Below are 26,148 nucleotides of genomic sequence, written 5' to 3'. Positions count from 1 at the left end.
CTCCTTCTGACTGGTAACATATGGACAAATGAGCAAATATGGCCTTTCAATGTTTATCGGTGATACAGCTGGGGATCAAGAAATGGTTCTTAATTAGACTTTCTCCTAAACCAGCGAATATAAGTTAGACAACTGAAGGTTTATTTCCTTGAAAAGTGCAAAATCTGTCTGGCCTCACACAGCAACATTGCCTCAACCAATCATTCCCTTGTCATAATGAACATCTTAAACAACGCTGAGGTGTCTTGAGTAATTGCTTGACAGGAGACGATCTGTGAGGGTAATATCAAACACAGCATCTATGTGACATCCAGATGGGCTTCTTGTAGTGTCTACTATAAACACCATCCCTCCCTTCACAGTCAGCCGATATTTCAGCAATGATTAATCATTACTGCCCTGTGGGAACAAGTCATCATCTGAGGAAAATAGATGGACTGGTTGTTAAAGAATATGAAAATACATTAAAATATGCATTAGCACACTGTCAAGCAAAGAACTCGCCTGCAGTCATGAGCTGTGTAAAAAAATATGTTTTTTTTTTCCATATAGTGACAAAATTCGATGTGTAAAACATTGTACTAGCAAAGTTTCTTTTTTTTTACAGGCCGAGGTGACTATCAGCTGCTTTTGTAAAGCTCTATTCGATCTTCAAGAACAATTTTTCACAGAAAAAAATACATATGGAATGAGTAAACATCATTTCTGAGTGAACTATTCCTTTAATTACAGAATTTGAAATGCAGTGTATTAGGAAATATCAAAATGCAAGTGAGCTTATTACTTTTCTCTCTTTCTTTTCAGATTTAAAATGACATTTCAATAAGTTAAGAAAGTTTTGGACTTTGAAGACTTTGGCATGAAGGTACACGATCCTTGACTCCCCCGCTGGCCCTGAGGTCTTCACATTCTCCATTCCCAAAAACCCTCATTAAAACGTTTACACATGACTGCACACATCTCACCACCTACGCATTTCAAATAAAGATCAATCGATTGGAAGAACCCATGAAATTTTATATGGTTTTAACCATACATTAATGATTGAGTTGAGTTTATATGTTCCTAGCTCCTTAATATTTGTAAAAATGTATATTACCATTCAAAGGTTTATGGTTGGCAAGATTTTTTCATCTTTTTTTGTAATGTCAAAGCTGAAATCTAGTTTTTTTCAGTATTCTGTGATGAATAGAAAGGTCAAAAGAACAGCACATAATAGAAATCTTTTTATAATATTAAAAATGTCTTTTACTGTCACTTTTGATTAATGCATCCTTGCTGAACAAAAGCATTAAATTCTTTACAAAAGAAAAATGCTAAACCAAACTTTTGAAGAGTAGTGCAAATAATTTAAATGCAGTAACATTGTCTTTCTTTTTACTCTCTCTAGACCCACTCTCTCAGACGGACCCAAAAAACAGAAGGCAAAGGCTTTGAGACAGGCTGAAATATGGTGGCCGCTCATTACGATTCACCCTGAACTCAGAAACAAATCAAATGGGAAACCTGAACCCAATTGTACATTACATATTTCCTGCATCAATTTCCTTTTTCAATTAGTGAAACATTGCGTTTCCATTAAACCTAACATTATGAAGTGCCTGACTCCTCTTTCACGCTGTCTTTTTCTTTCCATCACTGTTCATTAATAAGAATCCGAATCAGTTGTTTCCTGTCAGCACAAAGAGAGCGAGCAAGTGTGCGCTACAGAGAGAGAGAGAAAAATAAATATGCTGCGGTCTTCAAAAACTGTAGGAACGGTTCCTCCTCAGACACATTCCTTCAAAGGATTTCCTCATTATACTGTGAATGAAGCGTATTAATAATAGAATATGAAGTTTCATCACTCCAAATCCTTTTATTAAATATTGACATTATTCAGAGCCAACAGGACTTATCGAAGGTGAATACGCATACTTAAAAGATCTGTTTGATGTTCAACAGATTCAGGACAAAGACATTATCAATAATAGAAGTTACTTTTTCTTAAGTACTCATTATGTTTTGTATAATACTGAAACAAAAAAGCTTCACACTGGCAAATGTCAGTGTACAGCACTTGTCTTCCTCAAATCCTGGGAAATCCAACTTATATCGGTTTCTAGTGGTTTTTAGATGGTGAAACTTAATAATTTATGGCTATTAGCTGGTCAAAGATAGTTTACAGTGTGTCCTAACCATGAACAACGTAGTACGTTTCAAATAGGAATGCAATGCAATAATGTTAAAAATTTGTGTGATGCCGAAAAGCTAGTAGTGAAAACCATGATATAGCATGATATAGATAAAAAAAATCAATAACACAAAATTTTAATGTACAGTATGAAATATGGATATTCTTTTTTTAGACTTGCTCAAGAGTTGCAACAAAGTCAGCAGAGCTGCAAAGAAAAAAATACATTCATTTGATAGGAACGTCTGCCATAAATCTGTTCCCATATTCCCTATTGAACACTGTTCCGAAATAATAAATATGCAAACACTTCTAATGAAGTGATATTTGACATAACACCAGCCTCTGACCTCTGCTCATCACCAACAGTGAGGCGAGGTTTATTGATGAATAAGGACCATTGAAATCTAATGACTGACATGCTGGCAGATGCCTAGAGTGCCTTAATGGAACTGAGACAGTTGTGTCAATCAAGTAATGCGGCAAATCAACATTGAGAGCATCACAGAATTATGATTAGAAGGCGTCTGTGAGGTCTAGCATGAGTAACGAATGCTAATGCTAACTGTCCCTCAAAACAGTGAAGAAGTCACATAAAGTGAATAAGATACAAGGATGATTACTCAAATCTTCAACTTTATGTTAAGTTTACATTTATAAAAAGTGAGTGGTTGACCAAAGGCAAATAACATTTCACAAAACATTTGATTTTTGTTTTGTCCCGTATTTGCATTCAGTTGAATTCAGCTGAATTTTGTTTTATATTAAAACAATGCAGACAGCATGTGCAATAAAAAAAAAAAAAAAAAAAAATTGCTTTGGGTCGGTATGACTTTTGAAGAAATTAATACTTTTATTTTACAATGATGCACTTAATCAAAAGTAACAATAAAGACTTTTACATTATTACAAAAAGAAAAATAAAATCCAAATAAATGCTGCTCCTTTGAACTTTCTATAGAAACAATCCTAAAAAGAAATAATAAACAGTACAACTGTTTTCAACATTAATAACAATAAGAAATATTTCTTGGCTGCTTAAAATTCAGCTTTGACATCACAGGAGTAAATGACATTTTAAATTATAATAATATTTAATAATGTTATAAATAAATTATAATAATATTTCACAATGTTAGTGTTTACTGTATTTTTGATAAAAAAAGAGCAGCTTTGGTGGGCATAAAAGACTTCTTACCGACCCCAAACCTTTGAACGATAGTTAAAATATGACCAGCCTTAGAGAGCAGAGGTTTTCAGATATTGTGCCTGTTTATTTTTATACCAGGACTAGCAAACAACTTGAAATGTATGCCAAAAGCCTTTAAAGACTTTTAGTGAAAGCAAGATTAAAGCTTTTCTGGCATCTTTTCAGGTCTTCAGTCAACACATTCTACACCACATCAGACATAGTACGGTTTTCAGGAACACAATCTTCAGCTCCGTTGGAGATGTTTCTCTCCGCTCTCAGAGTGCTGTACAACATGCACTGTTTCAGATGCTGTCTGGTAGGATGCCAGAGATGAAACGCTCACAAGCCATCAGTATAAATGACACTGGGACCCAATAGAAGCAAACACACAACTACTTCAGCCAGGCAGGCACATACATCATGATGGGTGATCTGTCAATAGCCAGAGCCACAGTTTAGACACGAGCACCTGATTTATTAATATGAGCCTGAGCTAAACAGTGGGGTCGTAGAAATGGCTCATAGTCTTGAGATTAATAACTTGAGAGACTGTTGAGGAGATGTAAATTACAAGACCCCAATGGAATGATATAGATGTGCCACTGAGCAAATGAACTGTTATTAATCAGTTTTTGTCAGACACGATCAATATTCAATGAATACTGAGGACAGAACTGAGTATGACGATACCGCGGGTTTTCAGACTAGTTCAGACTAGCTTGGACCTCACACACTGGACTATTTTGAGAAGTCTGAAATAACAGTGCAAGTGAGAAATTGAAAAATAAAAAAGAAAGAAAATAAAAAATAAAAAGTAAAGCTTCATTCAGATCAGAGCAGCATCAATATTATCTAGTTCAAAGCTACTGGTGTAATTCAGATGGTGTAAATGTGCAGGATAATTTCTCTAACATACTGACAGACTGTTGCAATCTGTGTAAAGGAGAAATGGCTATGAAAAGACTTTTACGAGACTGTTAAATTACCAGGCATGATTGATTGCCAGTGCTGACTTTACCCATTCCTACTAAATGGAAAGATTCAAACAACAAACGGTTACTAAGCAGCAATGCTGTGTGTCTCTACACTCATAAGTGTTTTATAACCATCCTCTTTACCCGGTGACATATGACTATGCTTGACAATTACTGCCAGGGACTCTAAATTACCCACAATGCTTTTCTATAGAACAGGCACCTGACCTACGGGTGACAGAAGAGGACACTTTTCATGGTTAGTAGATTATGGAGGATGAATTCAATGAGGTGCAAACAGAATCAGCACACTTGGTCTTGGACGTTCTGTCAGGCTGTGTCTGCCCTTAAAAATAAACACATAAGGTCAGAGACATTGCTAAATCCTGTTTAGTGATGGCAGCAACCTTATCTTACATTGCAGTCCTCAAAAAATCTGTTTTTTCTGTTCTATTCTCGCATTTGTCGGAAACAGTGGCTGCTGTTCGGCAGTGCTGAGATCTGGCAGAAATCTGATTGGCTGGCTATTTTTATTTTTGGAGATAAATCTCAACCAAGAATTGTTAATTGTATACAATTATTTTTTTGCATTTGGATGTGCTACTTTGTTGTACACTGATCTATTATTTCAGTATCAGCTATTTAAGCTTTAGATCACAAAAACGTTAATCATATGGTTGGTCATTAATAATAATAATAATAATAATAAAAACAATATAGTTTAAGTACAAAATGCTGGTCAGGATATAAAAACAGTGAAATGAAACAAATTAAAGAAGATGGAAGCAATAATAATAATAATATTAACAATAATAATACATTTTATTTTAAAGTACAAAATGCAGCTCAAAGTAAGCAGGTCAGAATATAAAAACAGTGGAATGCAACAAATTAAAGAAGATGGAAATAATAATTACAATAATAATGAAAAATATTTAAATCTATTACTAATAATAATTATTACCGGTATTACTACCACTACTACTACTATTAGTATTAAATTTAAACATACATACATATAAAAAAATGTATAGCTTTTGACTGCTATTAAAAATGTGAATGCTTAGACACCGTCTAATTTCAGATTTTTTCATAATATTCATTATTATTATTGTTGTTGTTGTTGTTGTGAAATTCAGGAAAATTTAAAAAACTTTACTCAAACTTTGCCAAATTTCAATAGGTTTCAGATTTTTGGTACATATGACTGATGTCATAAGTTTTACATTATAGCATGTCAAAACAACAGTATTATAGAGGACCTTAAACTACCAGTTGGATCATGTCAGTAAGAAGGCCTCTTCTTTTCTCGGCGGGTGGCTGTACAACGTGTTCCAGATTTTATTGCAATAGTCACAATTTACTACATGAAGATAAATAAAACTAAATGAAACACACTACATAGACCGATATGACAGATTTGTTTTGATAGTGGTCACAAATGCTTGGTCTACAATTTGATCTTGGTTCTGGCAGAGCACAAGAATGTCTGGAATTGCTCTATCACTCAGGCATGGATGTCTCCTTAAAGTATTTGTCAGGTGTTTGGCCAATATTTGAAGGTCAGTTTCACATTTCCTGTTTCAGATCTTCACACTTGATTCCAAGAATGGAGATATAATGCTTTATAACGCATCATGCCTCTAGAATGTTCTTTAATGCTTTTCTTCTCGTCCTATTTACACTTCACACTCTCTCTGACTTATGAAAGGGATCTGATTCCCTTTCAAATAAACGCATGCAGCGGCTGCAGCAGAAACTTTCTGTCTTGTTCCTTCTCAAAAGACTGATGATTGATTCTGTGCAGTATTCACTGCAGGTGTGAAGAATTTATCAGGCTGCATGACGATGTAAAGCCAAAGAATCTGGCACACACAGAACCTCTGTGGTCCATTATAACAGACAATCAGTCACTCTCTCACTCCTCCTCCTCTCCTCCTTGACATTAACCAGCTGTATTTTTCTTCTCCTTATTTGGCCCTTAATTGAGAGAAAAACACATACTGTATGATGAACTCTCCAGTTTGAAGTTAGTAAGAAAAAGAAACTCTTGTATGGTCAATTAGAAACCCAAACAGCGCAGAACACTTTATAGGATGAAACAGATTTGCCAAAGTTTGCCATCAAGTTTGAATGGTGCTCATTAGCAGGTTAACAGGAATATTTCTGTTCCTTTCCATTTACTTCATATGTAAAGTAAGTAAGATGTATTTAGTTTATGCTGCAAATAATCAACCATTCATGAAGACTGGTTTACCATAATTTGAATAAAATGTATGCACCTTGACCAGTTGCGGCGTTTCACAAAAGCATAGGGTATGGCAGTTTATTTTATAACACAGTGTTAATAATTTAACACTGTGTCGTCAGCTGATATTATAGCTTTATCAGATACTTGCACTTAACAATTTATGAAAATCAAGCTCAAATGGAGTTGATTTTTGACCAGCGAATTATGGAAATCTGTGTTTTGTCTGTCATTAGAACGTCTGTATCTGAGGTAGCAAGTGCATCGCATTATACGCTTTCATCAACTTACAGGTTATAATTTTTATTGTAGCTAGGCCTATATGGGCACTTAGTTTTTCTTGTCATTTAATACACTTGGCCAAAATCTCACGATATAAATGATGAAGTGCTATTTTCACATAATATTTCAAACGTACAAAAGTATAATTGGCTCCAACTAGATGGCAAAAGCTAAGACTCTTCTCTGCTCTTCAAACACACAAAAAACAAAACTTTGTTTGAGTAAAGATAATGCTGTACTTATTCAAACATCAGTTATTTATTTACCCTTGCATTGCAAACAAGCTGATATCTGTCTGACATTTGTAAAACCCACAAACAGACATAACGATGACCAATAGCACTGATTTAAAAAAAATAATAATGAAACATAAGAGATATGAAGTTTGGATAATTTTCCAAATCACACCTGACTGGGTTAGAGTATGGCGACTGTCTGCCATACTCTACCATACGGAAATGCCACCCTTGATGTTGACCTTCAAATATACCCAAACTAAATAAACTATCATTGGGCACTATAAAATGTAGGTCAGATGGCCACTTCCTGTCAAAGTTTGGCCAGAATTAGCTGTAGATGTAGATCTTTTGCAGTAATGCAATATAATTGCTCAAAATCCAGTCATTTTAATGGGAATTGCAGCAATGACTTTGGTGTCAACAGAATAGCTTTAGATCTTTACTTCTGTATTTTTTCACATCCTTTTCCACTTTCTTTCACCTGTGAAATTTTACAGAGCAACAGTAAATAACCACACCTGCAAGTTGACTGCAAGAGTTCAGAAATGGTGAACATTTAGAAATTATATCAAATACATCTGTTTGCATGTCCTAAAATAAGTTCAGTCCTATAATGTGATTGCTGCCGTAGACCTCTACAACCAAACAAAACATATGGTTAGCTGTGGGATTTGGGCATTTATGTTCACACACACACACACACACACACACTTCCTGAAGACACTGGATCTCTGACCACACAAACGCTGACTATCACAACACAGAGCTTTTGCTGATGGGAAACTTCCTCCACCATGTATGGGGCTATTCCTGGGTATATAAATCCCAGACAACCACGGCTACTGTAATGACTCTGCCCTTAGGAAATTACAAGCCATTCCTCAAAGTGCTGAAGGATGCACTCAGAGCAAGAACACTCTTTTCTTTAATTCACTCTAGAGTCTGTCAACACTGCACAGGTTAGCAAAGTTCACAGTCAGAGCTGAACAGGCAACCTGATTAAGCTGAGATACTAGTGCTGAGAACGTTTTTAAGGGAAATTATGAGCTATGTTTGTGAAAAAATAAAAAATAAAAAAGCTACAACAGAGGAGAAGATTCAGCAAAACATGACTGGTGTATGCAAACAGAAATCTAGTTGTACGAACCACCTTTATGGTGCTTTTCTATCCTTTTTGCAGCTTGACTCTGACATTGAGACAAATTATGACAGAAATGTCATTTTTAAGTGAACTACAATATCACAAACATTTCAGTTGGCAGTCATGTGCTTTAGCTGCTACTCTGCACCTCTGTGTGCTTTATATTTCATTATAACGGGATCAAGAAACGAGAAAGAGTACAGTAAATACAGCTCAGTGTTTCACAGACAAGAAATGAATAACATTACCTCAGCATAGAAAACTCGCCAATCATTTATGTAATACGGTCTGTGTCAAGAGCATTGGGTTTCATGAGGAAAATAAATGAAATTAAACTTTTAAAACAAAGAGTGATAGAAGCTCATGCTGAACGAATTTTATCCATTGACCAAGACCAATGATACCAATAAAAATAAAGGCAGCCTTTAATCAGGTCAAAGTGAAAGCATTTGTCATCGTAGAAAGGAGATGACACAAAAAGAGAAGGTCAATAAATGAGCTATTCTCAAAGGTTCTTATTACAACGTTTTTCAGAGTTTATCTTATACGTAAAGCAGAGCTTATCTGTGAAAAAGGGACAACAAAGCAAGACAGGGTTATTATTAAATTAATAGTACAACCAAAAAAGAAAGTTCTGTCATCATTTACTCACCCTCATGTCATTCAAAAACAATATGATTTTCTGGTGGAAAACAAAAGGAGACGTTAAGAATATTTTGTTGGTCCTAATGTAGTCTTAAAATAATAAAAGTAAATGAGGACTAGGCCTGAAGCTACAAATAAAGAGCAAAAAAAAAAAAAAACAGTTCATAGGAGTTGTGCCATGTTTGAGGTTATCTGAAACCACATGATAGCTTTGTGTGAAAAACAGATCGAACTATGAGTTAATAAATTGGACTGATTTGGTTCTCAGTTCACTTACACGGTGATCTGGACACTATAGCATACTTTCTGTATCTTAAAATCTCCTAATTTATTACAACTGTGCGTAAAAGGACAATGAGAACATTAGTCAGTTTTCACAGAAGTCACATAAGTTTGGAATGACATGAAGGTGAGTAAATATAATACCATTTTTACTTCCAATTTTCACTTCAATTTATTTTTAATGATTTATTTCACATTTATAACAAAGCCAAAATCAAACTGAGACACAAATTCCAAACAAATACAAATTCCTCTCTTCTTTTTTTGCTTATTTGCTTTGCCCTGTCCATTAAATTTTGGCACCCTACGGTATACTTCACAGTTCACACTGCTAGCTTAATCAGGCACACACAGAGAGCCATAAGGCTAACCTGCTCCAACACCTCAAATCTCATCTGCTCATAATATCCCAAATAGTCCAGACTTCACACAGCAGGTTAAAAAAAATAAAAAACTTTTGAAGAAAAGTTTAGCAATCAAGACACCAGCACATCCACTAACGGCCTGCCAGGAATAAAAATTAGCACATACACATTTCGTGGGAGTTAAGAAGGAAAATAAATGAATTTATATTGCAAATAAATGGGTCCCTGTATGAAACCCTTAATTAGTTCTGAATGCATAAACAGTTCCAGCTAGATGAAATGGACTGCTGAGAGACCTGGCTGCTGAGAGAATAAGAATTTCCACATGTTTAAACTCAAACACTAACAACTTTATGAGCGATTAAAAGAAATATGGGGAATTATTTTACAAGCTAGATAAACTGATATGAGTTTCTTATCACAATATGAAGTATAAACCAAGATAAAAAGATGTTGATATAGGTTCTTTGAAGCTGAGAAGCCAGTCATAGTGTGCAGGACAAGTGATAAAACATATACGATGAGGACCTAATTTAAATTCCTTAAGAAATCAAATCATACTTTCCCCCATACAAAGTTTTTTGTGGATAAATAATTTAGTTTGTAATAAATATTTCCAGCCTCTCTGACCCTTGCAATTATAAATAAATTACCAGGACACTGCTAAAAAAATAAAAAAACGTTCCTAATGTTTGGATCATTTAAATGGATACAGGGAGTGGATATGAAGCCAGGAACAGCACAATTTTTATCAAACATTTCCATATCTTAATCTTATCATTATAGTGTTTGGAGATCATTTCTATTACATTTTCAGTATTAAAACCATCATGACTGGCAAATTCTGAATCTTAAAAAGTAGTAATGTTTTCAGGTTTCTGACTTTAAGAAATCCAAGGACTTTGGAGTGCAGCTCTGTTTCAAAATATGGACCTGTTGGACTAGGAAAGAAGTTAAGCTCAGAAAGTAACAGTGTGTTTTCATAGTACATGAACTCTTTTATCTCAAAAGATCAAGGAAATTCAGTTTCTCATGATATTACTCCCCTTTAACGACATAAGCCCTACAGCGAAATGCAAATTCCCTTTATAAAATCCAGGTAAATACAAGAGTTATTCCTCTTTTCTGCAGCCCACGCCAGCTTAGGTCTCTATCCCTTTAAGTAGGCAATATTATGACTGACGGGGTATGTCAATTTGGGTTATCCCACTGTGGAGAGATCTGGTACCCGTGGGCTTTACAGCGCCACATTAACATTCATGGACCTGGATGCCAGGGTGTGTACCAGCTGCCTACAGACGCTCACGGCCTTTTGCTCTGCCACTCAAATGCCAATCTGTTACCGGGCAGAGGTGGACATTTCAGGCTGATCTGAGATCAGCAGCCCTGTCTAGATCAGATATGTGATGAGGCCGTAAAGCCGATCTGGGTTCAGGCACACAAGGGAATGTCTAATAATATCACCTGTCAATAGCGCAAAAGGACAAAACATGGGTAAGTAATTAGGACTATGGCTCCTTTCCCAAGACGATTTCTCCTGAGTGCCGCGGGGAAGGTTAATGCGAAGAAAAGTCTGGCCGAGAGAGATTACAGAGGGCTAATAAAAAGTCAGAATGAACAAATAAACATTTACAGTACAAATAATGTATCATTTTGCTCTTAAAAAGAAAGAATAACATAAGTCTTAAGCATATTTGACACTTGGCACTTTTTCCTTTTGATTTTGACAAATTCAACTGGACTAAAGCTTTTTTGGAATGTGAAGCCACTCACATACATGTTGGGAACATGTAAAAGTGCACTGGAGCATGACATGAGTTTGGAGGGACGCCACAGAGGTATCGACCCACTATACGCAGAAATCATTCAAACAACTGATAATGACTTCTCCACAGGTGCGGTGTTGTGTTAAATTACTTTCCAAGGGCCATTCACCGAAGTGATGACCTCTGACCTCCTGGGTTAACGAAAAATTCTCTTACATCAGGGCTGAAGCCTGACTCGATTTTTTTTTTTTCTTCATTGCCGCCCTGTAACACTGAGTCAGGACTGCATGGAGATTACCATCTGACAGGTGATGACACACAGCTCTTGTCTGTATGAGGTCTTCTTTGTGTCATGTTTCTGGTCAGTGGACAAAACTATCTAATCTCAGGCCTCTGATAAGGTGACAAGTAGAATGGATTGGATATCTTGCTAGGGAAAATGCCTTTACTGTATATTTTGGCTTCGTTCTTCTTATTGGTGGTATTGTACAATTTTGGTCTGGCAATCACACAAATACCTAGACTGAATGATATCAAGGTCCTCAGAGCGTATGGAATATAGTTGCTCTGTAAGTGAGGTGTAAATGCTTACTTTTAATATCTTAAGGTGTAAAATGTGCAGTGAGCAAGAGAGAAAAAAAATCTTAAAGGGCTAGTTCACCCAAAAAATTTAAATTCTGTCATCATTTACTCACCCTTATGTTGATCCAAACCCCACCACTTACTTTCTTCTGAAAAAAGAAGACATTTAGCAAAAAAGGAGACGTTTAGCAGAAGGACTGAGCTGTTCTTTTCCAAACAATAAAAGTGGATGGGGAACAAGCACAAAAAAAACTGAAAAAATCTTAGTTGACAACTGTTTTCACCATTCACTATCCATGTATGGAAAAGAACAGCTTGGAAAATTTGGGGTGAACTGTTCCTTTAAGAGATAACATTACAGTATGGCATTATAAAGAATGGAAATGACAGTGGAAGCATCCAACATTTTACTTGGACAAACTTGTCCCCAATACTTAATGAAATTTTATAATATAATATAATATAGTTTGAGGTCAGTAAGATTTCAAACAATAACTATTTTATGCTTATTGCTCATCAAGACTTCATTTATTTAATAAAAAATACACTAAAAACACAAAAAATTTGAAACATTAAAATATTTAAGGATAACCTAATTAATATTAAGCCATCAGCATTATGCAATGTCATAACCATCGAATAGCACACAAACTTCAAAACTTGTTCTGGTGCCACTGTCCTCACCACTTATTAACAACATGACACCCATAAGTGAAGAGTAAGTCCATCCCACATGCATTGCTAATTCTGGCATAGATTAGCATAGCCTGTAAAGAATTGATGTGATCACTAAAACAGGCTATACTAATTAAAGCCAGAATCATCAATTCAGATCTTCAGGATTTTTAAAGGTTTCCCTCCAAAAGGCAGCACTGTAAATGAAAAGCATTAGTTTTCATCAGAAAGTTTTTGAACAAAAGCAAAAGTTGAGAAATGACGATACTGCATAATGGCGTGTTTGAACTGCAGTCGTAACACACCTTTGAAGGGGCTGTTATTTACATCATATGACTTACGGTGCCATAATATCCCTTTTCAGATCGCAATGCAGATCCACAATTCATCCCTGTTCCTTCATTTGCCATATTTTCTCAGATGACTGTTTCTCAAAAAACAATTGTTTTTCAAAAGTCACAGCTCTCACAAAGATGAATGTCTGACTAACCTATAATAAGCATCTGTAAGTCACAGGGCATGTGATTATGGCAATAACTAACCCTTTCAGAGCAAAGTCATCATGAGTAAAAACATAAATATGTGGGTCTTGGAAATCTAAGATGAATGTGAAATGAGGGGTCTCTTGAAGAGGGTCTTTTCATCACACTAAACATCTTCTCAGTGAATTATCCTCTTCACAATATGCAACCTCCATCTCCTGCATCCATTATTTATGCTTGAATGATGCATGACTCTGAATAAACAGATAAGCTCATAGCAGCAAACTGTCACATATAAAAATGTTCAGAATATTCACAAAGAATTAATCACAGATGTTTATTTGCACACACTGGATGCACTGTTTTATCGCCCAATTTATTAAAAGAAGCGTACAAATCAGTGCAATGGCACAAATGCAAAGACAAATGCTCAACTGCAATTTGCATTTCATTGTAAGTTTCATTTAAACACCTCGTTTAAATGAAACTTACAAAATGCTTGTAAAAAAAAAAAGAATACCTTGTATAAAGAATTTATAAAACACAGAATTATTGAAGCTGATAATAAGTATAAAAGATACAAAAATAAATTGACTAGTGTTATGAGGATAAGTAAGAAAGATTATTATAATAAAATATTAAATGATAATACAAATTATATTAAGGGAATATGGAATGTGTTAAATAATATTATCAGGAATGGATCAAGGAACATAGAAAATCCTCAATATTTTATAGATAATGAGGGGACTTTGAGCAACATGACTGATGTAGTTAATGGGTTTAATAACTTTTTTGTAAGTATAGGACCAAGACTAGCAGAGGAAATTGAAAATCCAAAGATAGTAATAGGAGAGGTGCAGGCTATGGACTGTTTAGATAATAATCCAAATTCAATGTATTCTGACGAAAATGAGATTATTGAAATTGTTAGAAAATGGAAGAATAAAAAGTCCACAGACTGGAACTACATTGATATGGCTTTAATCAAGGAAATCATTGAGGCAATTGTTAAACCATTAACTTATATTTGTAATTTATATTTAAAACAGGTGTATTTCCAAGCAAAATGAAAATTGCCAAAGTCATTCCATTATACAAAGTTGGAGAGAGAAATCAATTTACTAATTATAGGCCGTTGTCTTTACTCTCTCAGTTCTCTAAAATATTGGAAAAATTGTATGTTAATAGATTGGAAAACTTTATGGAGAAGCATGAATTGTTAGTTGATAGTCAGTATGGATTTAGGTCGAACAGATCCACATCCATGGCATTAATGGAGTTAATTGAAGACATTACTAGTTCTATAGAAAATAAGAAATATGAAGTGGGAGTATTTATAGATTTTAAAAAGCCTTTGATACAATTGATCATCGTTAATCAATAAATTAGAAAATTATGGTATCAGAGGGGTTGTACTTGATTGGATGAAAAGTTACATAAGTAATAGACTTCAATTTGTACAAATTGAGGAATACAGATCAGAGTGTTTAGATATCACATGTGGAGTCCCACAGGGGTCGATCTTGGGTCCAAAATTATTTATATTGTATATAAATGACATGCAGGGGGACAAATATCTTAAAATTAGTGATTTTTGCTGATGATACTAATATTTTCTGTGCTGGGGAAAATTTGCAGCAGCTTTTGGAGGTGGTCACAGCAGAAATGAATAAGATAAAAATGTGGTTTGATTTGAATAAATTATCGATAAATTTTGAGAAAATTAAATTTGCTGTTTGGAAATCGCAAAACTGATACACAAGTAAAAGTAATGATTAAAAATGTTGAAACAGAAAGAGTGTATGAAAATAAATTTCTGGGGGTGATTCTTGATTACAAAATCTGCTGGAAACCCCACATTAAACATGTGAGAGCAAAAGTAGCACAAAGTATCAGAGTAATGGGGAAAGCAAGGCATATATTGAATGAGAAAGCACTTTATATTTTGTATAGTTCACTTGTATTACCATATTTAAATTACTGTGTTGAAGTATGGGGTAACACCTACAAAACCACCCTACAAACATTAAGTACAATACAAAAAAAGAGCAATTAGGATAGTAAATAAAGTAGTATATTATGAGCATACAAATGTATTGTTTTTAAAATCACACACTTTAAAGTTTAATGATCTGGTAGAATTTAAGAATGTTAGTTTATAAATAGTTTATAAAGCAAAAAATAAATTACTGCCTGGAAATATACAACAATTATTTACAGATAGACAGGGGTGTTATAATTTGAGAGGGGCTTTAAATATGAGACAACAAATTGCATGGACAAAACTCAAAAGTATTTGTATTTCGATTTGTGAAGTGATATTGTGGAATAGATTAAACAATTATATCAAAGAAAGTGTAAATATGTTGCAATTTAAAAGTAGGTATAAAACATTTATTTTTGATACATACAGAAGTGGGGGGTGAGGGTGAGAATTTCAACATTGTTGTTAATGCTGCTTGATTTTGTTTCTTTTTGTCTTCCTTATCTTAACAGATAGATAAAGTAGGACGTGAACTGGAGTAGTATTTTTTTGTTATTCATTTATGTGTTTTCCTTTTGTATTTTTTTTTAATAGTTCGAAATAAATAAATAAATAAAACGGTGCGAGTTTTGTGAATAACATTTCATCTATTATGATGCAAATTTACATATAAAGGAGGTGTGTTTGCACTGAATAATAATGCATTACAATAATAAATACTTGTAGTGCTCTTGCTCTATCAGTGCATTCACACCTTGTTAAATTGGACTGAAAGTTTTTGGCTTGACATCATGTCTCCAAGATTACTTGAACCTTAAAAAGGCCTTGATTAAGCAGGGAAAGTTAATGTTGTTGTGGTCAGGATTAATGAACTGAAGAGCAGTCATTACGGCTGGGGGACATTTAATGCCGGTCAGAGGTATTTAGAAGGAAACAATGATATTTCTACTCCATGCTAGTTGCATTATGGTCTTAGTTCCCATTAGCATAATGCAATAATTGACTTGCTTCCACTGTGGTCTCTTCCTTTCTGTCATTAGGCTAATTACAACTAGCCCATCTCTTCATAACAACAAGTTGATCCAGACAGCTTATGGCATTTTATGATAGATTTAACGATAAAAATGTTAAATTAAAGTTGTTACCTTGGAAAGAGCTGTAACAACGCTGCATCACTGTCAAAGCATATTCAACAAGTCTTGATCGATTCATATAAAATTAGCCTGAAATTAAGACAGATCGCTTACAGTCAATAAGTTTAAGATAAACTGTCATAACACATCATAAGAAGAATAAAATGAAATACCGGAGGTATTTAAAATGCTTATTACAGACATGAGTTGGTCTCAAGCCAAACCCAGGTTGAAAAGTAAATGAAAGAGTTATATAATGAGATTGAATTGCAGCGAGGGTGAAGCATCCGTTCATGAGTGGCTGTGGTGGGGACAACCATTTAGGAACTAATTTCACATAAAACCTAAATGAGAGAATGAGTCATTTAGTACAGAATTATTGACAAAAATGGCAAAATCAACTGCCTCCCAGGGTAAGTTTAAATCACATTTATTCCAATTACTACTTCAGGATGAAAAAAATTAGTGATTATGTAACACAGGTGCCAAAAAGTAATAACTTTACTAGCTCACTGCACCATTTTATCAAGAAAAGAAAGAAGTGAATTTAAGTTTTTAAATTCAGTGTTGTATTCTATCTACATGCCATCATCTCTGCCCTCTTCATGTATTCGTTAAGAGAAATAACAGAAACTCCATCTTTCACTGAACCGATGTAGGACGTGGATCGAGTGTGTTTTTCTCAGTGAACCTCAGGGATATTTGCACAGAGTAAAGGCATTTCACTCTCAAGCAGTGACCTGAAACAGTCTCTTTCAGCAGTTGTAGCTTTCACTGTGTCAGTTGTCAAGAATATGGTAGTTTCTGTATTTAATATTATATTACAAGGACAGAGATCCTCCGTCTGTCAGATGGGACTGATGCAGGGTTTGCACAATAAGAACTGAAGGCAGTAACACATAAATATAAAAAAAATAAAAAACTTAAAAGTTTGGGGTCAGTAAAAAAAAAAACTGTTATTCAGAAAGGACACATTTGAAACACACTGCTCCATGCTTGTCAATTCTCCTGCAACAATCCAACATCAGCTCAACTGACCTGTTCATTTACGCTAAGAATGAAATGAACCAAGTGACCACGGATGAACTGTTCGAATCATTTCGACTAACTCAAACCGCAGCGTCTGCTCAAAATTTGACACATACATCACAATTGCCTGTGTTCTGTGAAATCCTGCTATCTCACATCTCAGATGATCAAAAGGGAAAGCATCTAGGGGGAGATTCAGTCTGTCAAATTGTGCTCTGCGATCTCTGACAAAGTGTTTCAGCTTAATTACCAAATAGTGCAGCTGTTTTACAAAACACAGAAAGATAAATACTCCAGTGAAGGGAGAAGAAAGGTTGAATGAAAATGGTTTAGATTTGAACTGAGTTAGAAAGAGTAGAATGGAAGTGATGTGGTTTGAGTGATGGACTTCTGTTAAAGATTTTATTTTTCACCTGCACTATAACACCTGCCAAAGTGTGTGCACAATGCCAGTCCAGATGAACTGAGTGTGTGAATAGAGAAAAGAGGATATGAAGAAAGAGAGAGACACGTGGACATTGAAATCCATCCAAGTGGATGAAAAGATAACAGGTGCAGGTGAAAGTACCTGTGAAGATGAGGAATTTACCTCTGGAGGCAAAACATGAGCTTATTCAGAGCAGATTCTATTCTATGCCTCAGGAAACTTCAATTATGACACACACATGCACGTACCATTATCTGTATGTCTGTCTGTCTCTCATTTCAAACGAATAATCTAACTTCGCCTCCCACCATCTGTTCAGTGAGTCGTCCGCGGATATGTAGAATATTCAAATGAGCTTTTCAAAGTTTGCTGGATGTCTCTGGTGTTGCACAACTGTGATGGTGTGACCTTTTTCTCATGTCATTCATTTCATTGCGATAGGGTTACCTATGGACTAATAACCTAATTAAACAGGCATTTAAAGGCACTTGGCCTCACAATTCATGAATTTGATTTTAACTATATATATAACGCTGTCTGCTATGGCAAGCTATTCACTATTACTGGCACTTTCCATTATTACAGTCTTAGACTCAATTCAATTTTCTATTCAATTCAAATTTAAACTACATAAGCTGTTTTTTCCAGATCACAAAAACATAAATAAATACAAAATAAATAATAAAGTTAGAAAATTGGTCAAATGTAATTGGAAATTGTTCAAATATATTTTCTAGCAAAACAAACATTGAACTGGATATACACAATGAAAAATAAAATAAAATAAAAGCTAATAATTTGATCAAATACTGGCTTGTAATTATTGCTAAACTGAAATACTTAATACTTAATAATTAAATGAAAATTAATCAATTTAGTTGTCTGCCTGCCAAGTAAGAGTCAGAACTATATGGTGAAAAATAACCAGTAACAGGGTTGTGGGATAAAGCTGAATATTTCCATTTGAGATAATATAGGCCTATGCAGTATATTAATATACTATACTGTTTAATGAAATATATATTTTGACTTGCATTGAAGGAGGAACCTGGGTCATATCTGAAACAAGGAAATCACTTTGGCTGAGCTCTTATGGGTTATGCCAGTAAACATTCACAAAAACAACAATGAAGCTAAATCTGTACATCAGTGGCAACGATAAACACCACAGCACTGTGGTGATGAGCGCAACTGACTCATTTTCTCCTGAAAATGTAAAAATCTGGTCTACCATGATATACAGTAAAGCACCATTAAACACTGATAAATGAGACTTAATCTTTGCAAGAGGCAGAATTACCGTTGGATAATCCAAGCGTTTGGAGGCATTTAGTGGCGTCAAGTAAACACAATTTTTCAACACACTTTGTTCAATGCTATTTACTCATGCAGGCCGGCGGTTCAATGTGATTATTCCTGCTCTGTTAGAAACGCATTCCTGGCATACGCTCTGCGCTGCAGTTCCTGTCGAAGCCAAAAGACAGAGTGTAGCAAGCGTGACTGACATAGATAAACCAAAATTATTCCCCTCTTTCCATAATTACCAATTTCAACACAGAGTCGTGGTAGTGGTGGCAGCATGCATGTGTGTGTGTTTGTATGTGTCGTAACGTAATGTCTTTGGGGATAAACTTTCTCCTTGTCATGCTTAGGAGGATGCTGTGATGTGATTGGCTTAGAAGCATGAGGTTCAATAGTGAACGTGGCCTTGGGCCAGTGGGGCAAAACTATGGCATTATGCATGCTTTTCTGTGATAAAGTTGCTTATGACTGAACCCAATCAACCAGAGAGAGTCAAATGAGTTTTCAGCTTCTCAGAAAAATTGGAATTCAGATGGCAGCTGTTTAACACGATCAGTGAGGGGAACAATGTAACACAGAGAATGACAATGAATAATATACCATGCACAGAGTATGATTAGCTACTAAGACATGCATGTTTCTAAATTATGAAAATTATGAATTACTATCATTTATGAGAGCACCAAATGTTGACTTTAAAAGGCATAGTTCACGCAAAAAAATAAATAAAATAAAAAATAAATAAAAATTCTCTAAATATCTTCCTTTGTGTTGTTTCACACATTGTTACTGTCAACTAAACCTATTAAAATTGCTTTTGTTAATTAAAACAAAGCTGAAATAAAATATAAATACTGGATGAAAAACTGAAACAAAGCTGAAATAAAATGTAAATACTGGATGAAAAACGTAAAACTCAGAAATGCTTAAATAACTGTTTAGTTAAAGTGAAGTGACGTGTGACCAAGTATGGTGAACCATACTCGGAATTTGTGCTCTGCATTTAACCCATCCAACGAGCACACACACAGCAGTGAACACACACACACACCGTGAACACACACCCAGAGCAGTGGGCAGCCATTTATGCTGGGGCGCCCGGGGAGCTTGCTCAAGGGCACCTCAGTCGTGGTATTGAGGGTGGAGAGAGCGCTGGACATTCACTCCCCCCACCTACAATCCCTGTCGGCCTGAGACTCGAACCCGCAACCTTTGGATTACGAGTCCGACTCTCTAACCCCCCCAACGACAGTCCCAACATTTCTGGAATTCGGGTTGTACACTGAAAATGAAAGCTAATTCAAATACCATAATAGTACATAAAAATATTAAAATAACACTGTTCACATGCAGAAAAAAAGAAAATCATAAGTTTGGAACAATATAAGGGAGAGTACATGAATTTTCATTTTTCAATGAACTATTCCTTTAAGTTCAGTTCCATATTTCATGTTTGCTAATAACATGCTCAAACTCACATATATGCAGCCTCGTACACTTAAACTTTACTCTATGGTGAGTGTGTTAGTGTGACAGGCAGGTACAATACCCTGCAGCCTGTACAAGCAGCCAATTAAATCCCATCGCAGACTCGTTCGCCCATCAACGGCTCACCGCCCTCTTTCTTTTTTGCTCTATTGCACTTCTCCCCTCGACGCAATCCATCTTTTCCTCTCAGCACTGGACACTCTACCTCCCTCCAGTCTTCCTCTTTCAGAGTGTTAATTAATCCCTGATATTGGATGAACCAACACACACACACACCTGGAGAATTCAGACAGATGCAACTTCATGGCTAAAAAGAATATATTAAAACCACTGCAATGTTTATGATGTTGGTTAACTTTATACTTTTTACAAAACAAAATAATAATGACTCTAGGGCTGTCGCGATTCGTGGATTTTAGTCAACGAGTCGATTTTTTAAAATCGTCGACTTCATTTTGCTCACATCGACTAACCGGCAAAATACCGGAAGTGGTGCATTTCACAGACGAGAATCCATAAAACACATTTTTAGACTATTTTCCAAGGCTGCATGATATATTAAAGCTGCATGAAATTAAGCATAAGTGTGAATTCACAAACGCTATGATTTAATTAAATAATTATATGCGATGCAGTTCACACAGTATATGCTCTAAGTATTTCCATGCATGTAGGTTAAGTACGTGCGTCTCGGCTCCGTTCACAGTAGCTCCACAAAAACTGTAATCACTTACATGTGGAGCGTCTCAAACTCATCTCTGCATGTTGTTGTGAGTTTGTGTTTATTATAACGTTCATCTGGGAACGTAACGTGTGCCATTTCATCAGATTTGTAAGGTAAATAATTTATAAATCTATACAAACAGGAGAATACATTGCGATTTCAAAATAAAAGCTCAAACCCTCACTCTGAGTTTACACGGTTTGATGTCCACATATTCATTTAATTACAGCGGCTGTAGCATCTCTGTCCTAAAGAAATTTAAGCCCTCTGCCCTTGCACTCTATGTTGCACTTCACTTTTGCTTTAAAAAAAGATTTCATAGAAAATCTTTCATAGATTTTTTTGCGGGAAATTAATCGTTTAGATTAATCAAAAAGCCCTAAATGACTCCATCAGTAATATTCAAATATATCACTCAGCCCTACGTAAAACCACAGACAACAGTCTAACTATTTTCTACAGAACTGGCCTGACCTCACTGCTTATAAATAAATACATTCATATTCTGCATTACTTGCATGTCATTTCTTTTTGAGTGACACTACACTGAATGCATTTTGACAGACCCCTGATTTGTCAGTGAATACACAGACTGTGCTGGTCATTTAAATTCATAAATAAGCAGTTCATCCAAATCAAATGTGTACATAACACAGCCTCTCTAAACCCGATTTGGATCTAATCAAGATAAGCAAAATAATCTGGCTGAATGTTTCAGCGGGTCACCAGAAGAGGATTAGAGATGTTGAGAAAGTGTCCCTGTTATTTTATACCCTAATCATGTTGCCTAAACATCTAAAAGCTGATCAGAGAAAAAACAGGAAGCTGCCTACAAAGTCAATGGGTGTCCTTTTATCCTGACTAACCAACCACAAATAATCAACACAATTTCAGTCCAATACGGTCTAATTCTCCACTTGCAGGACAACACAAAGCTGATCATTTGGCAGGACGTGACACCGTTTTGCTCTCAGTGACGGTTTATAAAAATCCCTGATTTACTGTTTGAGTGTATCAAGTAAATACTATTTATCTGACTCAAACAAACATCAACAATGAAAAAAAAGACCAAGAAGCACATTTTAAATACCATACTAAACTTCAGTAGCTTAGCTAACAGTATATTAAGGGCATTAACTGCTGAAATATTTCTTTTAAGTGCCTTGCAGTAGTAAATACCACGGTACATGAATATGGTCATCTTGTAAAGCGATGATATTTATCAAAGTATGATCAAATACCATTACTGAAACATAGTCACTGTACTTTTTAGTTAGTAAAATGCTATTTTAATGATGATCAATCCATATCCATCATATATCTCATCTTTTACTGTCAATCAGCACACAAACACACACATATGTAAAGTCATGCATCTCGGATGGTGTTAATGATGGGTCGATTTTGAAGTTCATGTTCAATGATTACGGTGAGTGATCGAAATGTTTCATTCTCCCGATGTGACAGGACCATAATTAAGCTCCAAAGATTTCAGTGTCAAGCTGCTAACCGGCACACCCACGCAGAGAGACCTTTCTGACAGGGAGAGCAATCCCTACTTTAGATTTGAACACAAAACACATTAAAGTTACCGTATGCTTTTCCTGAGCACCTCAGAACCAGGTATGGAAACAAAGAGACTGCACAGTGGCGCCAAAGAGTATTTATACACTTCAATCATTTCGACAAAAGTTTGGGGTCAGTATGATTTTTTTTTATTCATTCATTCATTTTTTGTTGAAAGAAATTAATGATTTATTCGCCAAGGACTCATTAAACTGATTAAAAGTGAGAAAAGTCTCTCAGCTTTTTTACGATTTAAATACATTTTATAAAAAAAATGTTTTGAAAATTTTGTTGGATGAATCGTTTGGTTTTTTTTCTTTAAAATAAATGTCATTGCATTACATACAGTACATAAAAAACAAGTGAAATTCCTTCCCTTTTGGCACACTGAGGGAATCAAAGTGTGATTTAAGAACATGAAGATTAAATTATTCTACAAAAAGTCTCCCTCACTGACATTTCCTTCTATCGAACGTATATGACCTTTGATGGCCTTTCAATAATAATCAGCACAAAGTGAGTTGTCTGAACTCAGACAGGCATCAGAATAAGTTATTTTCATGATCATTACTCCCTATCAAATTCATTTCACTACCATTTTGAAAGACTCACCAAATCTACAATTTCATCACAGAAGAATAAAACTGCAGCAAGAAAAATTGAGCTTAAAAATAAAGAAGGGAACAAAAACTACCTTTCAACAATAGTGCCGCATATGGGCATTAATTCTGGTCACTCACCCTGTAGAGCTTGGATTGGGGCAGAGAGGTCACCTTCTGACAGGAGGGTTTAGGTTTACCTCGACCTGAGACTTTGGTTGGCATGGAGACAGGACATCAGTCAGGTTCATACCGCCCCGGACCTGCGGGCACAAAAACAAATATACAGTCAGACCTGTTTGATCCCAAAAAGAATCTGTCTTAAGTAGCACTCTCCTATCTGTATTCAGACATTCCCATCAACAAATGAATAATTCAACTTTGATCTGTAAAAAAACATCATAAGTGTAATTTTAGCTGCCACTGGCTGAACACTTGACAAGAATTCAAATGTCAACCATCTGAAATAACTTGCTCCATCCAAAGCTTATAAACAAGTATGTCATGTGCTGCTGTTGGATTTAATCCTCGAACCACTGAAGCTACAAAACGAGTCAAGGGATACAGTCAACGTCTCAAAGCATCTTGAAAGATTTCCAAACCATCTGCCTTCATGTGACAGAGCCCTGAATACACATAAACCATGCTTGTTGTTTCAATCGGCCACTAAGAGCAGTGATGTTATTCTTGAAGTCACTCTGTTCCTAGTTGCAGTCATTAGATGACATGCCCACAGACCGTTCACTAAATGTTTGATGCATATTGCTTGCAAAAATAACATTATCTGATTAAAATCACCCATTTTAATCTGATAGGCTGGCTTTTGCACAATTTTTTGGACTCAGGATGCACAATTTTATCACTTTGCAGTGTTTACAAGGTACCAGTCTCATACAAAAGATTCGCCAAAGTTTGGTCCACGCACTAAATGTTAGATACTTAAGAATTATTTTTGAAAAACCTGGTAGCAAACTAAATATCCAAGACATTATTATCCTATATATCCTATCCTTAATAGATTATCCTCTTCTGGCCATAATTAAATGATACTTAAATGTTTGTATTGATACAGTATGTAAATTAACAATGTGTCCTCTTTCTGTGCATTACCTGCACCTAGACATCTCCATGTATTTGTCAGCCAAAGTATGCTGGGTGACTCAAAACACATATGTTTTGTAAAAACTATAGGTAGAAGCATTTTTGTATTCCCAACAGCTGGATCAACAAAGGAGCAATGCCAAAATCAAAAGTGCATTATGGATGTTAAAGTTTTTGGTAAACGTGAAGTGCCACAGCCCTTTTTCTCTGGTCATATAGTAACAGTCTCAAATGAAATTCAAGTTTCTTAAGAGTTTTATTAAAAGCCCATTGTGCCAACAGCGAATTCCCCCTTTAAATCACTCATTGAGGAGCAACATTGAATAGCATATTAGATTCACTAATGCCACAGCCAGTGCCTAGTCTTAAAGTAGTTACTTGTTTAAATAAATAAAAATTTCCATATCAAATCCCTAAAACCTGCGGGTCTCAAATCAGAGACTGCTAACATCAGGTGAAGATAGGATTGCTTAATATGAGTTTACAAAGAATTTTATATATTGCAACTGTATTGCTTTTGACATTGCATTAAAACAAAGTATTACACAAAGGCACTGAATCACGTTTCCTTGGATATTAAAATATGCTCAAAACTCCTAAGCTTCAAACACTATAATGTGTTATGTTAATATGTGGGCAGATTATGTAGTAATGTAGACGGTTAAATCATCATTCAGCAAATGTAGGGAAATTGTGAAAGCAGCTTGCAGCAGGAAATCCAGCATGATTTGTCACGAGCCGGGTTTGATTCCAGTTTTCTTTTCCTTTCTATTTCTTGCTCTGCCTCCTAGACTTAGCTGTTCGCGTTCACAATCAGCGCTCGCATCCTTTTGACGCTGATTTGTTCCTCTATTTCTCTCTCGTGTGTTTCTAGACTTCTTTGTCAGATTATTGCGCTTCGCAGCTATTCTGCCAGCTCTCTTTCTATCGTCTAGCGTTTCTCTGTGTTTTGTCAAGAACAGTCCTGTCCTGTCTAGTCAAGCCGAGTCCTGCCGAGTGTCTGACCTGATCTCTACCTAGTCTCCCAGTTGCTTGCGGCCCTTGGATCGTTTACCTCCGGGCGCTGCGCTTCAGACTATACAGTCTCCTGTGGAAGTTGCTGCTCGCCTTTCTGGCCGGGACTGTTCGCCCTCTCATTCAAGTCAAGTCTGCTTCTATGTTTCAGTTTGTTTCCTGAGTTATTTTCCTGTTCCGCGAATGCCTGATCCGGCTAGTAAACAACAGAGTGCCTGAGTTCATTTTTGGACAATAAATTCTGTTTTGACTTGCCTTTGCCTCTGGGTCCCTTTGTGACATGACAGAATAATCTGACCAGAACATGGACCCGGCGAAGGAGACTGCCATTTGTTTTGCAGTGAGACTGCAGGGCGTGATGCTGGGCCGACATGAGGTGGAGCTTGTTGCCGTCAAGCACGCCGTGGAGATCCTGTCCGCCCAGGTTACGGAGCTAACTGGTCAGTTACTGAATCTGCGCCCCGCCCAATCTTCTTTGCCGCAGCCTCGTTATCTCCTTGAACCACATATCAACAATCCTCCCTGCTATTCTGGACAGCCTACTGAATGCCGAGCCTTTTTGACACAGTGTGAGGTGATTTTTTCCCTCCAACCCATGACCTATGCCAAGGACCGCTCCAAAGTAGCTTTTGTGCTTTCTCTCCTGACTGGGCGGGAACGCGACTGGGGAGCGGCTGTGTGGGAGTTTGAGGCCAGCTGCTGTGAACAGTTTTCTGCTTTTAAGGAGGAGAT

At 35.9% G+C, this 26,148-nt stretch overlaps 1 protein-coding gene across 2 annotated transcripts in view; it reads right to left on the bottom strand.

The window, feature by feature from the left end:
• The window catches only part of LOC306850604 (muscarinic acetylcholine receptor M3-like), a 92,859-nt gene that overhangs the window by 28,066 nt on the left and 38,645 nt on the right, over positions 1-26,148 (bottom strand). For both annotated transcript variants that reach the window (XM_079386315.1, XM_079386316.1), the window contains one exon: positions 23,443-23,564. The gene's annotated coding sequence lies outside the window, so the exon portion shown is untranslated. The remainder of the gene's footprint in view (positions 1-23,442; positions 23,565-26,148) is intronic.

The sequence above is a fragment of the Barbus barbus genome (genome assembly GCF_936440315.1).
Source record: "Barbus barbus genome assembly, chromosome: 30".
Classification (NCBI taxonomy): Eukaryota; Metazoa; Chordata; class Actinopteri; order Cypriniformes; family Cyprinidae; genus Barbus; species Barbus barbus.
The sequence above is the reverse complement of the archived record's forward strand: the minus strand, read 5'-3'. Positions and strand labels throughout refer to the sequence as shown.